The sequence below is a fragment of the Scardinius erythrophthalmus genome (genome assembly GCF_964197995.2).
Source record: "Scardinius erythrophthalmus genome assembly, chromosome: 11".
Lineage (NCBI taxonomy): Eukaryota > Metazoa > Chordata > Actinopteri > Cypriniformes > Leuciscidae > Scardinius > Scardinius erythrophthalmus.
The window spans coordinates 9708364-9721812 of record NC_138231.1 but is presented as its reverse complement, the minus strand read 5'-3'; the positions used below and the strand labels follow the sequence as shown (position 1 = coordinate 9721812).

The 13449-nt window shown below is 38.3% G+C and overlaps 1 long non-coding RNA gene across 1 annotated transcript in view; it reads right to left on the bottom strand.

Moving 5' to 3' along the window:
* Positions 1–13449, bottom strand: part of LOC308698249 — a 34021-nt gene that overhangs the window by 19151 nt on the left and 1421 nt on the right. The window lies entirely within an intron of this gene.

Here is a 13449-nt window from a genome sequence, read left to right as displayed (position 1 = left end):
CATGAAAAAGATCTGCAAGGTTACAGGACAAAGCTCAAACAGCAACATTGCACAATAGCTAAAGTTGAAGAACTGGAAAAGCATAATAGGACCCCTTTAAGATTAAGTTAATGTATCTACAGCCTCTGTTACCCTGTGTTTATATCTGTAGGCTTTGCTCTTGTCCTTAGCTTAAAGACATGAACTATTACATTCTTATGCTGAGGACATTCTAAGACTGAACTGAACACACTTACAGACTGTTTCCAACGACTGGAGCAGACTTTAAACACGACTGTGAACACCGACTGAACGCAACTGTGTCTGACTACGCGCGTTTGGGCATGATCAGTCGAAAGTATCAAATTAAATTCATAATCGGCCTCACAGTCGTTAAGTGTATCCGGGGCTTCAGGGAAAGGCACTAAACATGTAACAGACAACTGCCTGCACAAGAAGGAAACAAATAAGCTAAAGCCAGCAGCCCTTAACCCATTTTTTTATACTGATTTTCAGTTGTTAGCTTCATTTTAATAAACATTACAAAAGTTGCGAGGAAGAAGAAGTTGTGCACCCATGTCGGAGAGCGTAGGTTAACATCTCTCCAATTCAACTTGCTTGCCAAGTCAATGGCCTAACCAACTGGTTTGACCATTCTTTAAAATAAGAAATGGTTCTTGAGCACTAAATCAGCATGTTAGAATGATTTCTGAAGGATCATATGTGACACTGAAGACTGGAGTAATGGCTGCTGAAAATTCAGCAAATACAATTTTACAATATATTAAAATAGAAAACAAATATTTTAAATTGTAAAAATATTTCACAATATAACCATTTTTACTGTATTTTTGATCCAATAAAGGCAAATGTTGTGAGCAAACAAAAAATCTTACCAACCGCAAACTTTTGAACAGTAGTGCATATATTATAATATTATTTCATATATTACCACATACTACTGAAATAAATATGCACTTTTTTTTTTTTTTTGTGCAGCGTGAAACATGCCATAAACACATTGGTCTGTGTACGCTGTTGACATCAAGGCAGCTCACTAATCTCAGTGTCCATGAAGGAAGGATATAAAAAAAATCCCTCAACCCACACACACACACACACACACACACACACACACACACACACACACACACACACACACACACACACACACACACACACACACACACACACACACACACACACACACACAAAGTGGTCAAACACTCTAATGTCCCGGTCTCTGTGATGTTCAGACACTCACTATCTCTGTGAAGTCCTTCTCTCACACACACAAATGCTCCTGTTTCACACACAACGCTGTGTCTCACACACAGCTCTCCCTTTCTTTAATCTCTCCAACCACCTCCCCCAAAAACACTCCTCGGCACGTACACACTCTGCAGACCTCCCTCAGAGCTTGTACTCATCTCATCTCTAAACCGCATGAAAATAAGTTTGAAAGTAACTGAAAGGGAGAGATGGGAAAGGTGAAAAGAGGATGGAGAGACATGAGACGAGTGGGACTTGAGCTGTGAGAGGCTAGAGAGAAATAACGAGAGATGGAGAGAAAGAGGCAGGGCAACTGCAGGGTTAAGTGTATCTGGTGACGGAAAGAGAGGGAAAGCTGTATAGCAAAGTCCAGCTCGCAAATTAATTGTTCATTCGAGTAAATCTTTTCAATTAATCAGTTGAACCGGTTCGCATAATCAGTCTGAGTGATTTGTTTAAAAAAAAAAAAAAAAAAAAGTAGGCTAAAAAAAAGTAAAAAAAAAAAGTACAAAATGATTGCAGTTCTCCTCTGAAAAGTGATGTTGGTGTTAACTAAAAATAAAACTATAATTTTTTTTTTCCTTAATTAAAATAAAATAAAAAATAAATATTATATGTAGCTAAAACTTAAACTTAAAAAACAAATGAAAATTAGACAGTGCTTTGGCAACTAAGATTAAGTACTCAAACGACTAAAAACAAATAAAAATAAATTAAGGCTAAATAGAATTATTTTTTAAATAAAAGCTTATAAAAAATGACAAAAGCACATAAAACAATTACTAAAACTTACACTAACATTAAAAAATACAGAAAACATTCAAATAAAAGCTATAGTTCAAAATATGATTAAATGCTATATTATATAAATAATACCAAAACTGTTTCGAACTTGCCAACTTCCAATCATCCAGGTTAACTACTCACCATGCGACAACTGTGTTGTTAACCACTCGCTGACTCAGTGAAACAAGAACATTTTCTTTCAAACATGTTCATCTTCATCCATGTTTATGAGTCACCCAGTCACTGAACTGTGAACCGCTTCTTTCGGTTTGATTCATAAAGCCGAGAGCCGAGAATGGGCGAGTAAGCTTATTGCGTGAAACAAGGATTTGACTGTTGGAACAGAACAGAAATAATGTATAAAAGAAACCATACTGGAAATATGTTTAAGACGGGACAGCTGGAGCATTTTCTGAAAGACAGAAAAAATAAATAATGCAAATGCATATGGCTTTATTGGAATGATTAAAGAACCACTGAATTGATTCCTTTGAATCGTTTCATTGCTCAAAAGATTTGATTAACTGAAATGAATTGAACGTCCCATCGCTACAGTGAAAGGGAAAAGTAATGGCTTTCCTCCAGAACTCTCTCCTCCACCCTCTCTCAGGGTTGTACTCATGGCTCTTTGGCCAGGGAGGGAGAGGAGCATCGCTGACTTTCTCGGCCCCTGCGCACAAACCACAGAGAGCTTTTTGTGATGGAAGCCCACGCCTGTCACTTACATTCGATCCTCCCGGACACGCTGCAGTGGCGGCCTACCGGGGTCGCCCCCAGGGCACCGATCAGGTGACCTTCCCACCACGTTCACAACTCCTTCAGCAGCAGGAACAACAGCATGTCTCTAGAGGCAGGCACACACACACACACACACACACACACACACACACACACACACACACACACACACACACACACACACACACACACACACACACACACACACACACACACACACACACACACACACACACACACACACACACACACACACACACACACACACACACACACATCTTACCCTTTGTGGATTACATCCACATTTAGATACATTAAAGCACACTCACAAATGCACACACACACACACACTTCTCTTTCCCACGGATACACATTGTTCACTTCCCAAGCCTCATTAATTCAGTACATACAAAAAGTAACAAATAAAAATTCCTTTCTGAACTTAGGAATTCTCTCACATTCAGATAGTACATTTACAGGATTGTCTTTATGTTGCTTCAGTGGTATTTTTTAAACATGATTTATAAAATTAAGTACTCACCATTTTAAAAATCATGTTTAAAAATAGCACAGAAGCAGGCAATTCCCTGCTGTGCACACCTTCTATCTCCAGGCATCTTATGAGGAGACATTAAGTATGTCGGAATTACCTTCAATTTGTCTGATTTGACCATCTGGGATTCTCACTATCTGGATTGACTTCCTCCCATTCAACTTTGTTCTTGACTTCTATTCTTTGAAACTCTCCCATGCAGTGTCAATGAGTTACATGGACGCACTATGTCTTGGCCAGGGCACCGAGGGGCTAAGGAGGGTCCGGCCCAGCCGATGAGCTTTCGTGATAGGCCCTCTCTGACTCCAGAATTGAGTTTCAGGACATTATGGACTGTTGATATTGTCATGTTATCGTCTCAGATGCTAGTGCTATACAGTTGAAATCTTAAATGATCAAAAAATGACCTGGAAATGATAAATACTAGAGAATTTCAGCACCTAAAGTGCATATTTTCACTATTTTGAACATTTGGGAAACTTAACTGTAGGTCAAAAATGTCAACAACAACAAAAAATAACAAAAAAAATAAAATAATACATTGCAGAAAAAGTGTAATGATCTCTGAAGTCTGCAGTGAAATAAATGAGATCATTGAGCTTTGTACTGTTTATCTGTGATAAAATATCATATAAATCAATTTTAGAAAATATGGGGGGGGGGGATGCTGAAATATTAAAAACAGATTTCAGTGTACTTAAAAAGTTCTATCCAAGACAAGTTGTGTAAGAATATAATATTGCCACAACAACAACACACACAGAAACACACCTACCCATCACAAAAGGCCTTCTGCTATTTTAGATTAGCAAAAAAATTAAATAAATTCTGTATGATTTATAAGATTGCTTCCGTATGGGGACCGAACAAATCCCCACAAGGTCAAATTTGACTGGTATTGCTATACTTTTGGCCCCCATAATGTAGGGAATACCAGGACCACACACGCGTTAATTTTAACCCTTGTGCATCCTAATGGACATTTTTGTCTTTTTCAGTTTTGTTTTATTGATAATTTTGCCTGTGTTAATGCTAACTGCATAGAATTTGGCACAGGTGTGTATTTTCATTGGAATTTAATTATTTCACCACAATTTCCTTTAAAAAAAAAATCTATTTTTGCACTACAAGACTTTTCCTCTCAGCACCTTTGAAATCCATTAAACCTTATGGAGCACCCCCTTTTGACGATAAAAGGTAATGGCAATAAAATTGGTCTGCACTTGCTTCATAAAACCTGCAAGTAAAGTCATTGGGTTCAGATTCACGAGGATGCTTGTAAAAAAAATGTTCTTCCAAAAGGCAGGCTGGTGTTTTAGGGCCAGCACAATGAGTCTGTGCGGCAGTGTGCTCACAGCACTTCCCAGTGTTGTACTGAGAGATCCCCTCACTGATAAACAGTGCCCTCTCCACCCTTACACGTCTCTATCAAGATCTGGAACCGCTGCCACTTTAGTACCGTTCCCACATTGGCCTGATGCGTACGCATGCAACGCACTAACACACTCCTCTACCACATCCTCGCATTCAACATGCCCTTAGGAAATCCAAGGGAAGTTACAGTGCAGGCGGTTAAAGCAATGTACCAATGTAAAAATATCCCTTTGTGTGAGTGTTTTATCACATCTTTTGGGTTTCTTTGCATGCATGGTTTATAAGATTGATGGGTTGGACTGCGGTGTTAAATTGTTTTTAGGTTGTTTGCTCATAATACACTCCACTAATTAACATTTGATTAACAGTAACTCACTGTGTGCAGGCTGTTAGTGGAACATTAAGCCCCTCGGGATGCACTGTGGATAGCAGAGTTTAATCCAATGTTGTTTTGTATAGACAAAATAGTTAAATAGTTCATATCTTTTTGTGTTCCACAGAAAAAAATGAAGTAATTTATATATACATTTAAATACACTACTGTTCATAAGTTTGGGGTTGGTAAGATTTGTTAATATTTTTGAAAGTAGTCTCTAATGCTCATAAAGGCTGCATTTATTTAATCAAAAATCTATAAAAACAGTAATATTGTGAATATTATTACAATTTAAAATAACGATTTTCAATTTTATAAGATTTTCAAATGTAATTTATTCCTGTGATGATAAAGCTGAGTTTTCAGCATCATTACATCATTACATACATTACCATTATAGTCTTCAGTGTCACATGAGCCTTCAGAAATCACTCTAATATGCTGCTCAACAGTTGTGTTGCTTAAAATGTTTGTGGAAAGCGATATTTTTATTTTTTTCAGGATTCTTTGATGAAGAGAAAGCTAAAAAAAGCTCTTTTTTTGGTAACATTTTAAATATCTTTACTAATAACAATCTTACTGGCCCTACCTTTTGAATGGTAGTGTAAATTTAAAGTTTGTCACAGCATTTTTTTTAATTGATAAAATGTTTGACGTTTGAGAGATTAGACTGAACCAAATGAACTACAATCAAATCTACAAACATTACAACATGAAAAAAAAAGCTTTCAAAAGCTTTAGACCAAATAAAGGTCTAAAGATGAGGAAGACCAATAAGTAAGAGTGGCCAAAGCCAGAGAAACATCCTTCTTAAAACATCCTAGTCACAAACATGACTCTCATTCCTTAAACCAATGATTTACTGCTGTCATATCAGGGTGGAGAAGTCTGTCTGGAGGGGGAAAAAAAGTGTCGCCCTTTCATGAAAAATGGAGATCTGTCGGAAACGGTGAGGGCGAGCGAGCAGTGCCATGGGGTTGCCGGTGTGCAGTGAGGAAGCGCAGGGGAAAGCCTGCATCTGGTCACTAATGAGCCGCTCACAGGCAGCGGCGTTCTCATCAGCTCTGTTTGTTTTCACAGGCCTCTCTGTGTCCACTCTACGATTGTTTTGCTTGGTAGGCCCTGCCGTCGTTCTCAGGCTCTCGGACCCTTATTTATCAAGCGACTGCCCTGTTTTTTTTTTCTTTGCCTCGAATTCATTGGGCTAAATATAATCTCCCCTTCCTTCTCGCCCAGTCACTTGCATTGTGACAGACAGTGGTTTCTCAGCAACATCGGTAAGAAGAGATAGATTGGGGGTGTTTCCCATTGCTTTAACCTTCTCTGGCTGTGGTCCAATGAATGCAACGCGAACAGGATGTAGTGCAAACATTCTCTCAAATGTGTGCGGTTGCTTTTTAGATGGGATTATTAGGATTAATATCTCTAAAGTAAAAAAAAGAACTTTCTGAACTGGAACTATGAAGCTATGTTTTTTTAGCTTAACTATGAAGTTAAGTTTTTTTATATATACATGCTTTTTTAAATCATTTTGATTGACAATGACCACAAAAACACCTTTTTGACTATTAAAGTTTGTTAAAAAATGTAAGTAATAATCCATTTTGTCATAATTGACCTTCATGTTGTTCCATAAGACTTTTATCCTTGGCTGTAGTTTTCCATAAAATGCAAGAACATATTTTGGTTTTGCAGTAATTACTTGCGGATTGTGCATTATTCATCACACAGGGTGCATCTATTCAGCTAAAAAAAGTTTTATTATATTTTATGGGGTTCATTTCAAAAATAGTAAAAGTAAAAAAATAAAATACAATAAAAAAAAAAACCTTGGGATGGACTGGCTATCTGCCCACTTACATTGCGTGGAAAAGAGCAGCCAGGACATTCTAAACAGCTAAACATTTCCATTTGTGTTAATCAAAAGACATAAAAAGTCATAGGATGAGATAGGGTGAGCAAATAATGTATATATATCCAAGTTTCATTTCTATTGTATTGTCCCTTGAGTAGATATACTAAAACTAAAAAGGCTTGAATATGTGTGTGTTTTTGTTTTTCAAACAGTGATATTTTTTGGCTATAGGTTAACATCTTAATGAATAATACATGTAAATGTGAAGCCTTTGAGAACTCTCCTTTACAATCTAAGTTTCTTTCTGGTCTCATTGACAGACACGTACTACGGTCGTCTGTTTTTACAGCTTGAAAATACAACCACATGACTTGTGATCAGTAATCCCTCTTATCGTGGACATGTTGTGACTCCCCCTGCCATAATTCCTGATCAGTGATCCTTAAATGCTAATATTACTTCTGTGCTTTTTTGGTCCTTTATAGAAGTCCCGCACATTTCTGTCCACGGTGAACGCTCGAAACGCTCGACCAGCTTAGGGATAAAAGTTGGTCCTCAGACCCCTAAAACCCTCCTGAATACCCTTTCAGGCGGCCAGCGCGGGGGGTTTGGACTCTGATCCACGCTCCTTTTTTACAAGTACCACCGTTCAAACCTGACAGCAGGCCAGCACTTCAGAAGACTGATTCAAAGGTATGGCCATGGGCCGCTGTTCAATGGGTCCTACCCATCACATGCTCTTTGGCTAAATCATCATGACCTGAGATTTCAACCACTCCGCCACACTCTTTCCCAGGCTTTTCTCCTCGTGCATGCTCTGGTGACAGCCAAACCGCCAGCTAGAACGAACCCCCACCCTCTTCCTTTTTCTCTTCAAACATTTCCTAACCAGACTCGTTCTATGAAAATACATAACTGATGCGTCCCCAAGAGAAAAGAGGGGCCGAAAGAGAAAAAAAGAGACTCCATGTTGCATTATGCAATGGAAAGGGGCCGTCGCTGGGCAGACAGTGGCACTCTGTGTGAGAGAGCGTGGGGCACGGCGGGGCGGCGTGGTGCTGGTGTTGCGCTGGGAACGGGGCGATCTTGGTGAGCCGTGGGAGCGACGGCGAGGAGGACAGGGCTCCTGGCGGCACTGTGCTTCTCTCCCCCAGCCCTTTATCTCTCACGCGGGAGAAGTGGGTCAGCTTTTGGGGCCGAGGTACGGTTACATTTGAGAGCCTCCACTGAATGAGCTCTACTCCCTTGATTACAGGGCAACGTTTCAAAACGCAATTTATCAGAAGTGTTACAAAAGATGACACGAGAAACTGACGGGAAATCTTTAGGCCTGCAGTACGTAATCTGGGAACAGGAGCTTATACGAGATCATTTAGTATCATTTGTGCTCATTGAAAATTAAGACAATTTTATGTCCTCTAATCTCTTTGGATGTTCTAAATAATCAGTACTATAACAGCAGTGCATAAACACTCACTGTTTGTATCACTCTGCATTTATATTCACAACTGTAGCAGAACAAAAATAGACAAAAACTGCCTAAATCACTAATTAACTCACGTTACATTAGTTACTATTGCTTCGTGGTTATATAGTTTTTGTATAAAAGCAATAAAACGATCTCTTAATGCTGTTGTACTGAATTTCAGACATCTGTGATTACCTGCAGCTCTTTAAAACCTATACAATATTAAAGGGAAAGTCATTTTTTACTCATCCTCATGCCGTTCCAAACCTGTATGCCTTTCTTTCTCCTGCATGCATAAGATTCAGGACTTTCATTTTTGGGTGAACTATCCCTATAAGTAAGTAAGTGAGTGAATGAGCGAGTGACTGATTGACTGACTGACAGACAGACTGATAGACAAAGTAATGGTCCAGAAAATGTCAATGATGTATCTCAATGCGCTTCCTGCAAAATCAAGAGCTAAATATTTTGGCATAAATATCTTAGCATAAAAACAATCTTTCTTGGTATACATTACAGACCAGCCTTAAGTTAAAGTTTAGCTTAGCTAAATATCAAGTCAGCATGTCATTTATGCCAGGCTGCTCTTTTAGGCATCATCGCTGGAGTTAAATTTCAGAGCCAAAATGATGGCATTTCAACATGTTTGTCGTCAAAGAGGACGCAGTGCTACTGCGTTTAAAGCGCGTCAATAATCGATTCCATGGCCGCCAAAGGCTTCACCTCCACTTTAACAAGAAGTGAGCAGAGCGGAGGCACAGACCTCTCACTGTGCATCACCGCCGCAGCCTCTCACGGGCTCTAAATCAAAGCTCAGGAGCCATGAATGACAATGTCCCTTTCTTCAGACTCTTCCCTCTGAGGAAGAAAGGCCTGCGAACCCCCAATGTGATCCCTGAGAGGGAACAGCGTGGCCTCCCCCCCCCCCCTTCCCACCGCTGAACTCAGTTTATGGCCGGGCTGAGGTTGCTCACTTCAAGGTAGTGTTCTTTTGAACAGTGGCGTTGCCGGGGCTCGTGTTACACCTGCCCCCGCTCTAACCTCTCCTCATTCACACGGCCCTCCGGGACAAGGCCCTTCTCTGTCTGCCTGCCCTGCCGCACAAAGCACCCACAAGCCATCACTGCCAGTGCTGTTTGTTAGCCACCATCGCCCCAGCACTGTCCGCTCACACAATGTGTGACTGTGGTGGAAAGGCCCCCCTGACACCCGGCATAGGCAGCCGGGGGGATTCCAGATCCAATACCCATCGCCATGGCAATCTACGGAAAAGAAGGTTTATGTTTTATTTATGTAAATGTATACCTTGAAGCACTGTAAGTCGATTTGGATAAAAGTCTGCCGAATGAGTCAATGTAAAGCTTTATATATTACGTTCAAATTAACCCATTGAATTGCTTCTTTAAAATTTCTGATCCAAATGTCATCCATTTGTTTTTTACATGCTTTACAGCTATAGGAATATATACAGTATGTATGCACTACTGATCATCAGAAGTTTGAGATGTTTTTAAAGAAGTCTCTCATGCTCACAAAGGCTGCATATTTGATCATAAATACAGTAAAAACAGTAGTATTGTGAAATATTATTACAATTTAAAATTCAAATTTAAAGCATCATTACTTCAGTCTTCAGTGTCACATGATCCTTCAGAAATCATTCTAATTTGCTGATTTGATTAAACATTTCTTAATGTTATACATTTTGAAAACAACTGTCCTGCACAATATTTTTCAGGATTCTTTAATGAACAAAGTAATTAATTTAAAAAATATTTCTCATACTGACCCCAACATTTTGGGCAGTAGTGCATGTGACAAATTCAATCAGTTTATTTTAAGTCAATTTAAGACATGCTAATTTGTATTCCTTATAGTATCATTAAAGATTCTGGCCATAATTACTCTGCATATTTATTAGTTATTCTGCAAAGTGATTTAATAAACTCATTACAACAGAAGCACAATAAATAGCAAAGTGTGCTATGAGTTATAGAGTCTTTTGTTTCTGTATAGATGTTCTTTTAAGGAAAGAAATGTCTGCAGAAATTAGATTTCTGCATGCATAAAGGATTACTTTCATTGGGAACTGCCCAGAAATATATGATATTATAAAATAATATCCCATTACAGTCATATTTCCAAATAAGACTGACTATACAGGAATATGCCAACGCAACACATCTTTGGATTTCTAAGAACAGAATATTGGTTATTGTAAACAACTAGTCACTGCTAAAAATGATTCTGTGGAGAAATACGACAGGAAAAACAAAAGTAATTTCAACCTGAATAAGTGAATTCAGCCAAGAATAAAAAAACAAAAACAAAGTAAATTCTATTTTAGTACTCAATTTAAGCTTGTAGATATTAAAACGTAAATATCAGCGTTACCAAAATCAATTAACACCTACTCAACTTTCTGATACTAGAGTTCCCATCATGCAGTGGGGTATGCATAATTCATAAGGTTGCATTTTTCACTGTTTTCCAGCTGCATTTTTGTTGTTGTTAGGTTTACTAACTTGCTGTTTTGTGACATCTGGAGTTCATTATACTCAAAATGACCCATTCATACTCAAAAATGATCCAGTGAAAGTTACCGTTATTGTGTATTGTGTACCAAGTATTGAGATCTCTGTGTTCGAATGGGTATCACAGTATTTCTATTATGTAGATGTGTTATCTACACAATTTTTATAAAGTATATTTACTTAGATGCCCAAATTAACGCTCTTTAAAAGCATGGCTAGATTTAGTGTTTTATTGTTTGAGTAAAATGTACATTAAACAGAGATTAGACAAGTAAATTTTAAGTAAAACTTATTAACGAATTTGAACCAGCCACGATAAAGTTATTTATTTCTTTTCTTAATTTTACTTAACTTATTTAAGTAGATTGTACGTATTCCACGTGTGAAATTGACTTGTGAAAACTTGCGCAAGAAAAAATTAAGTATAATTTTACTTTACTTATTGTTACATGGCACACATATTATCAAAATATGGCCAAATTGTGATCAATATAAAAGTTGTGCATGTAGATGAGTTACGTTTCTGACCCATAACAATCTGGCAAGTCACTTTCACTTGACTATAAAGCAGTATGTGGTCAGAGCTGCAGAAGTTCTTTGCTCTGTAAACAGAGCGGCCCGTGAATCTAATCACAAACACAGACAACACAGCACTGAGCAGGACGGCCTGTTAAAGTATCAGCGGGGTGCCGAGTGAAGACCTGCCGTCGTCCCCAACACACTCCTGTGAGTGATGCTCTGAAGACCCCACGTGCCCTCTGTAAACATCCCCCTGCGCCACTGACGGGACAGCGCCGCATTCTCACGAGAAACCCTTGTCGTATCCCACTCTTCAAATCCGAGGCAGTTCACACAACTTCCAGAGAGCTGCAAAATCCCCCAAAAGAGTTCCCAGAGCATTTTTAGCTTCTGTTTCTAATATTAGACCTTCTCTGGTCAACTGAGATCAAAGGTCGGCGGAACGCTTGAAATGTAATACAACCGAATGGTTAAATATAGAGGAAGAGACAATTAGGGAGATGAGCGGTCAGCAGCCCAGTGTCTTTCTGCAGTCAGCTGTGGGTCTATTTTCTGCTGCCAGAAGAAGAGAGGAAGGAACAATGTGTTTCCTGTAAATAAAGAGAGGAGTGCGGCTGTCATTGTTTTGACAACGGAAGCTACGTCGATGTTATTCTTTTTCTGACCCGTCACATCTACGTGTGAAAAGAAGTGTTCCCTACTGGCCCAGAGGTCAAGAATCAGAATCATTCGCAAGTTGAAATGAAGATGAGGTTGAAAACAACACTGGGATGAAGCGGTTCAAATGACATCTGAAAAGCCTCATGTGAAAACATGTCCTATCTTGATTTCATTTTCAAAGTGAATCTAAACCACAATCACAGTTTCAGTGTTGAAATGATGTAAATATCTAATAATAATAACAACAACACTAAAAGACTATACTTGCAATAATGCAAATCACATCAAACATCCACAAAGAATCACAGAGAAATATAAGATTTTATATTTATGCTGAAATTTACACTGTAATGTTTAAAAGATTTGGTTTTTAAATGAATAATATTATTTATTAAGGATTTGTTAAATTAATCTGAAAAAAAGTGAAAAGTAAAGATAAATAAGTATTTACCAACGCCGAAACTATAATTTTACATATACATTTATGCTAAGCAGACACACTTTCACTATAAAACCCTATGCATGCATGCATGAGCTAATCATTTTAAATGGTATTTCATTAAAGCTGATAGCAGGGAAACTTGGAAGACTCCAGGAGTTCTTCACCTCCACTGAATCACTGATCTTAATTTCCCACAATGAGCAAAATATCCACAGCACATCCTTCCTGATGGATGTTCAAGAAGTGATAACCAGAACACCCACGAGCAGGATGTATTGTCTACAAACCCTCTACAAATAGAGCGTACCTCCAGGAAACGGTGTCATGAGAAAAAGCGGTGACATAGGTAGGGGAAGATGACCATCACAGAATGAAAGCTATATCTGTCACTACAAGCACACGCCCCCCAAAAAAGAGACACGTATCCTGTAAATAATGAGTCAGCCGTCTCACACTCATTTGAATCTTATCACTGCTGTATGAAATTGAAAATGATTGTGGTTAAATCTTAAATCAATAAGCATACTGTAATGCAAAGCTTTACCAGAGAAGCATTTCTTAAATCAACCTTGAATCAGTTTCGTAGTCTCTGAGGAATGTGCGTTTGTCAATCCCACTCACTCACTTTAAAGGAAACATTGTAGACAATGCATATGTCAAGGCCAAAACAACTAAGGGAAGAATGATTTTTATAACATTTACAAACAGTCAAAAGATGGTTAAATTATTAAAATTTAAGAAGCACATGATTTCAATCTATTATAAAGTAGCAAATCTTGAATGGATCATGTTTTTCTGGTTACAGTGATATTTTCCCACAGATATTTGAAAGAACAAGACTTGATACTGTGTTTGTTTACACTGTAAAGTGAGTTATATATATATATATATAT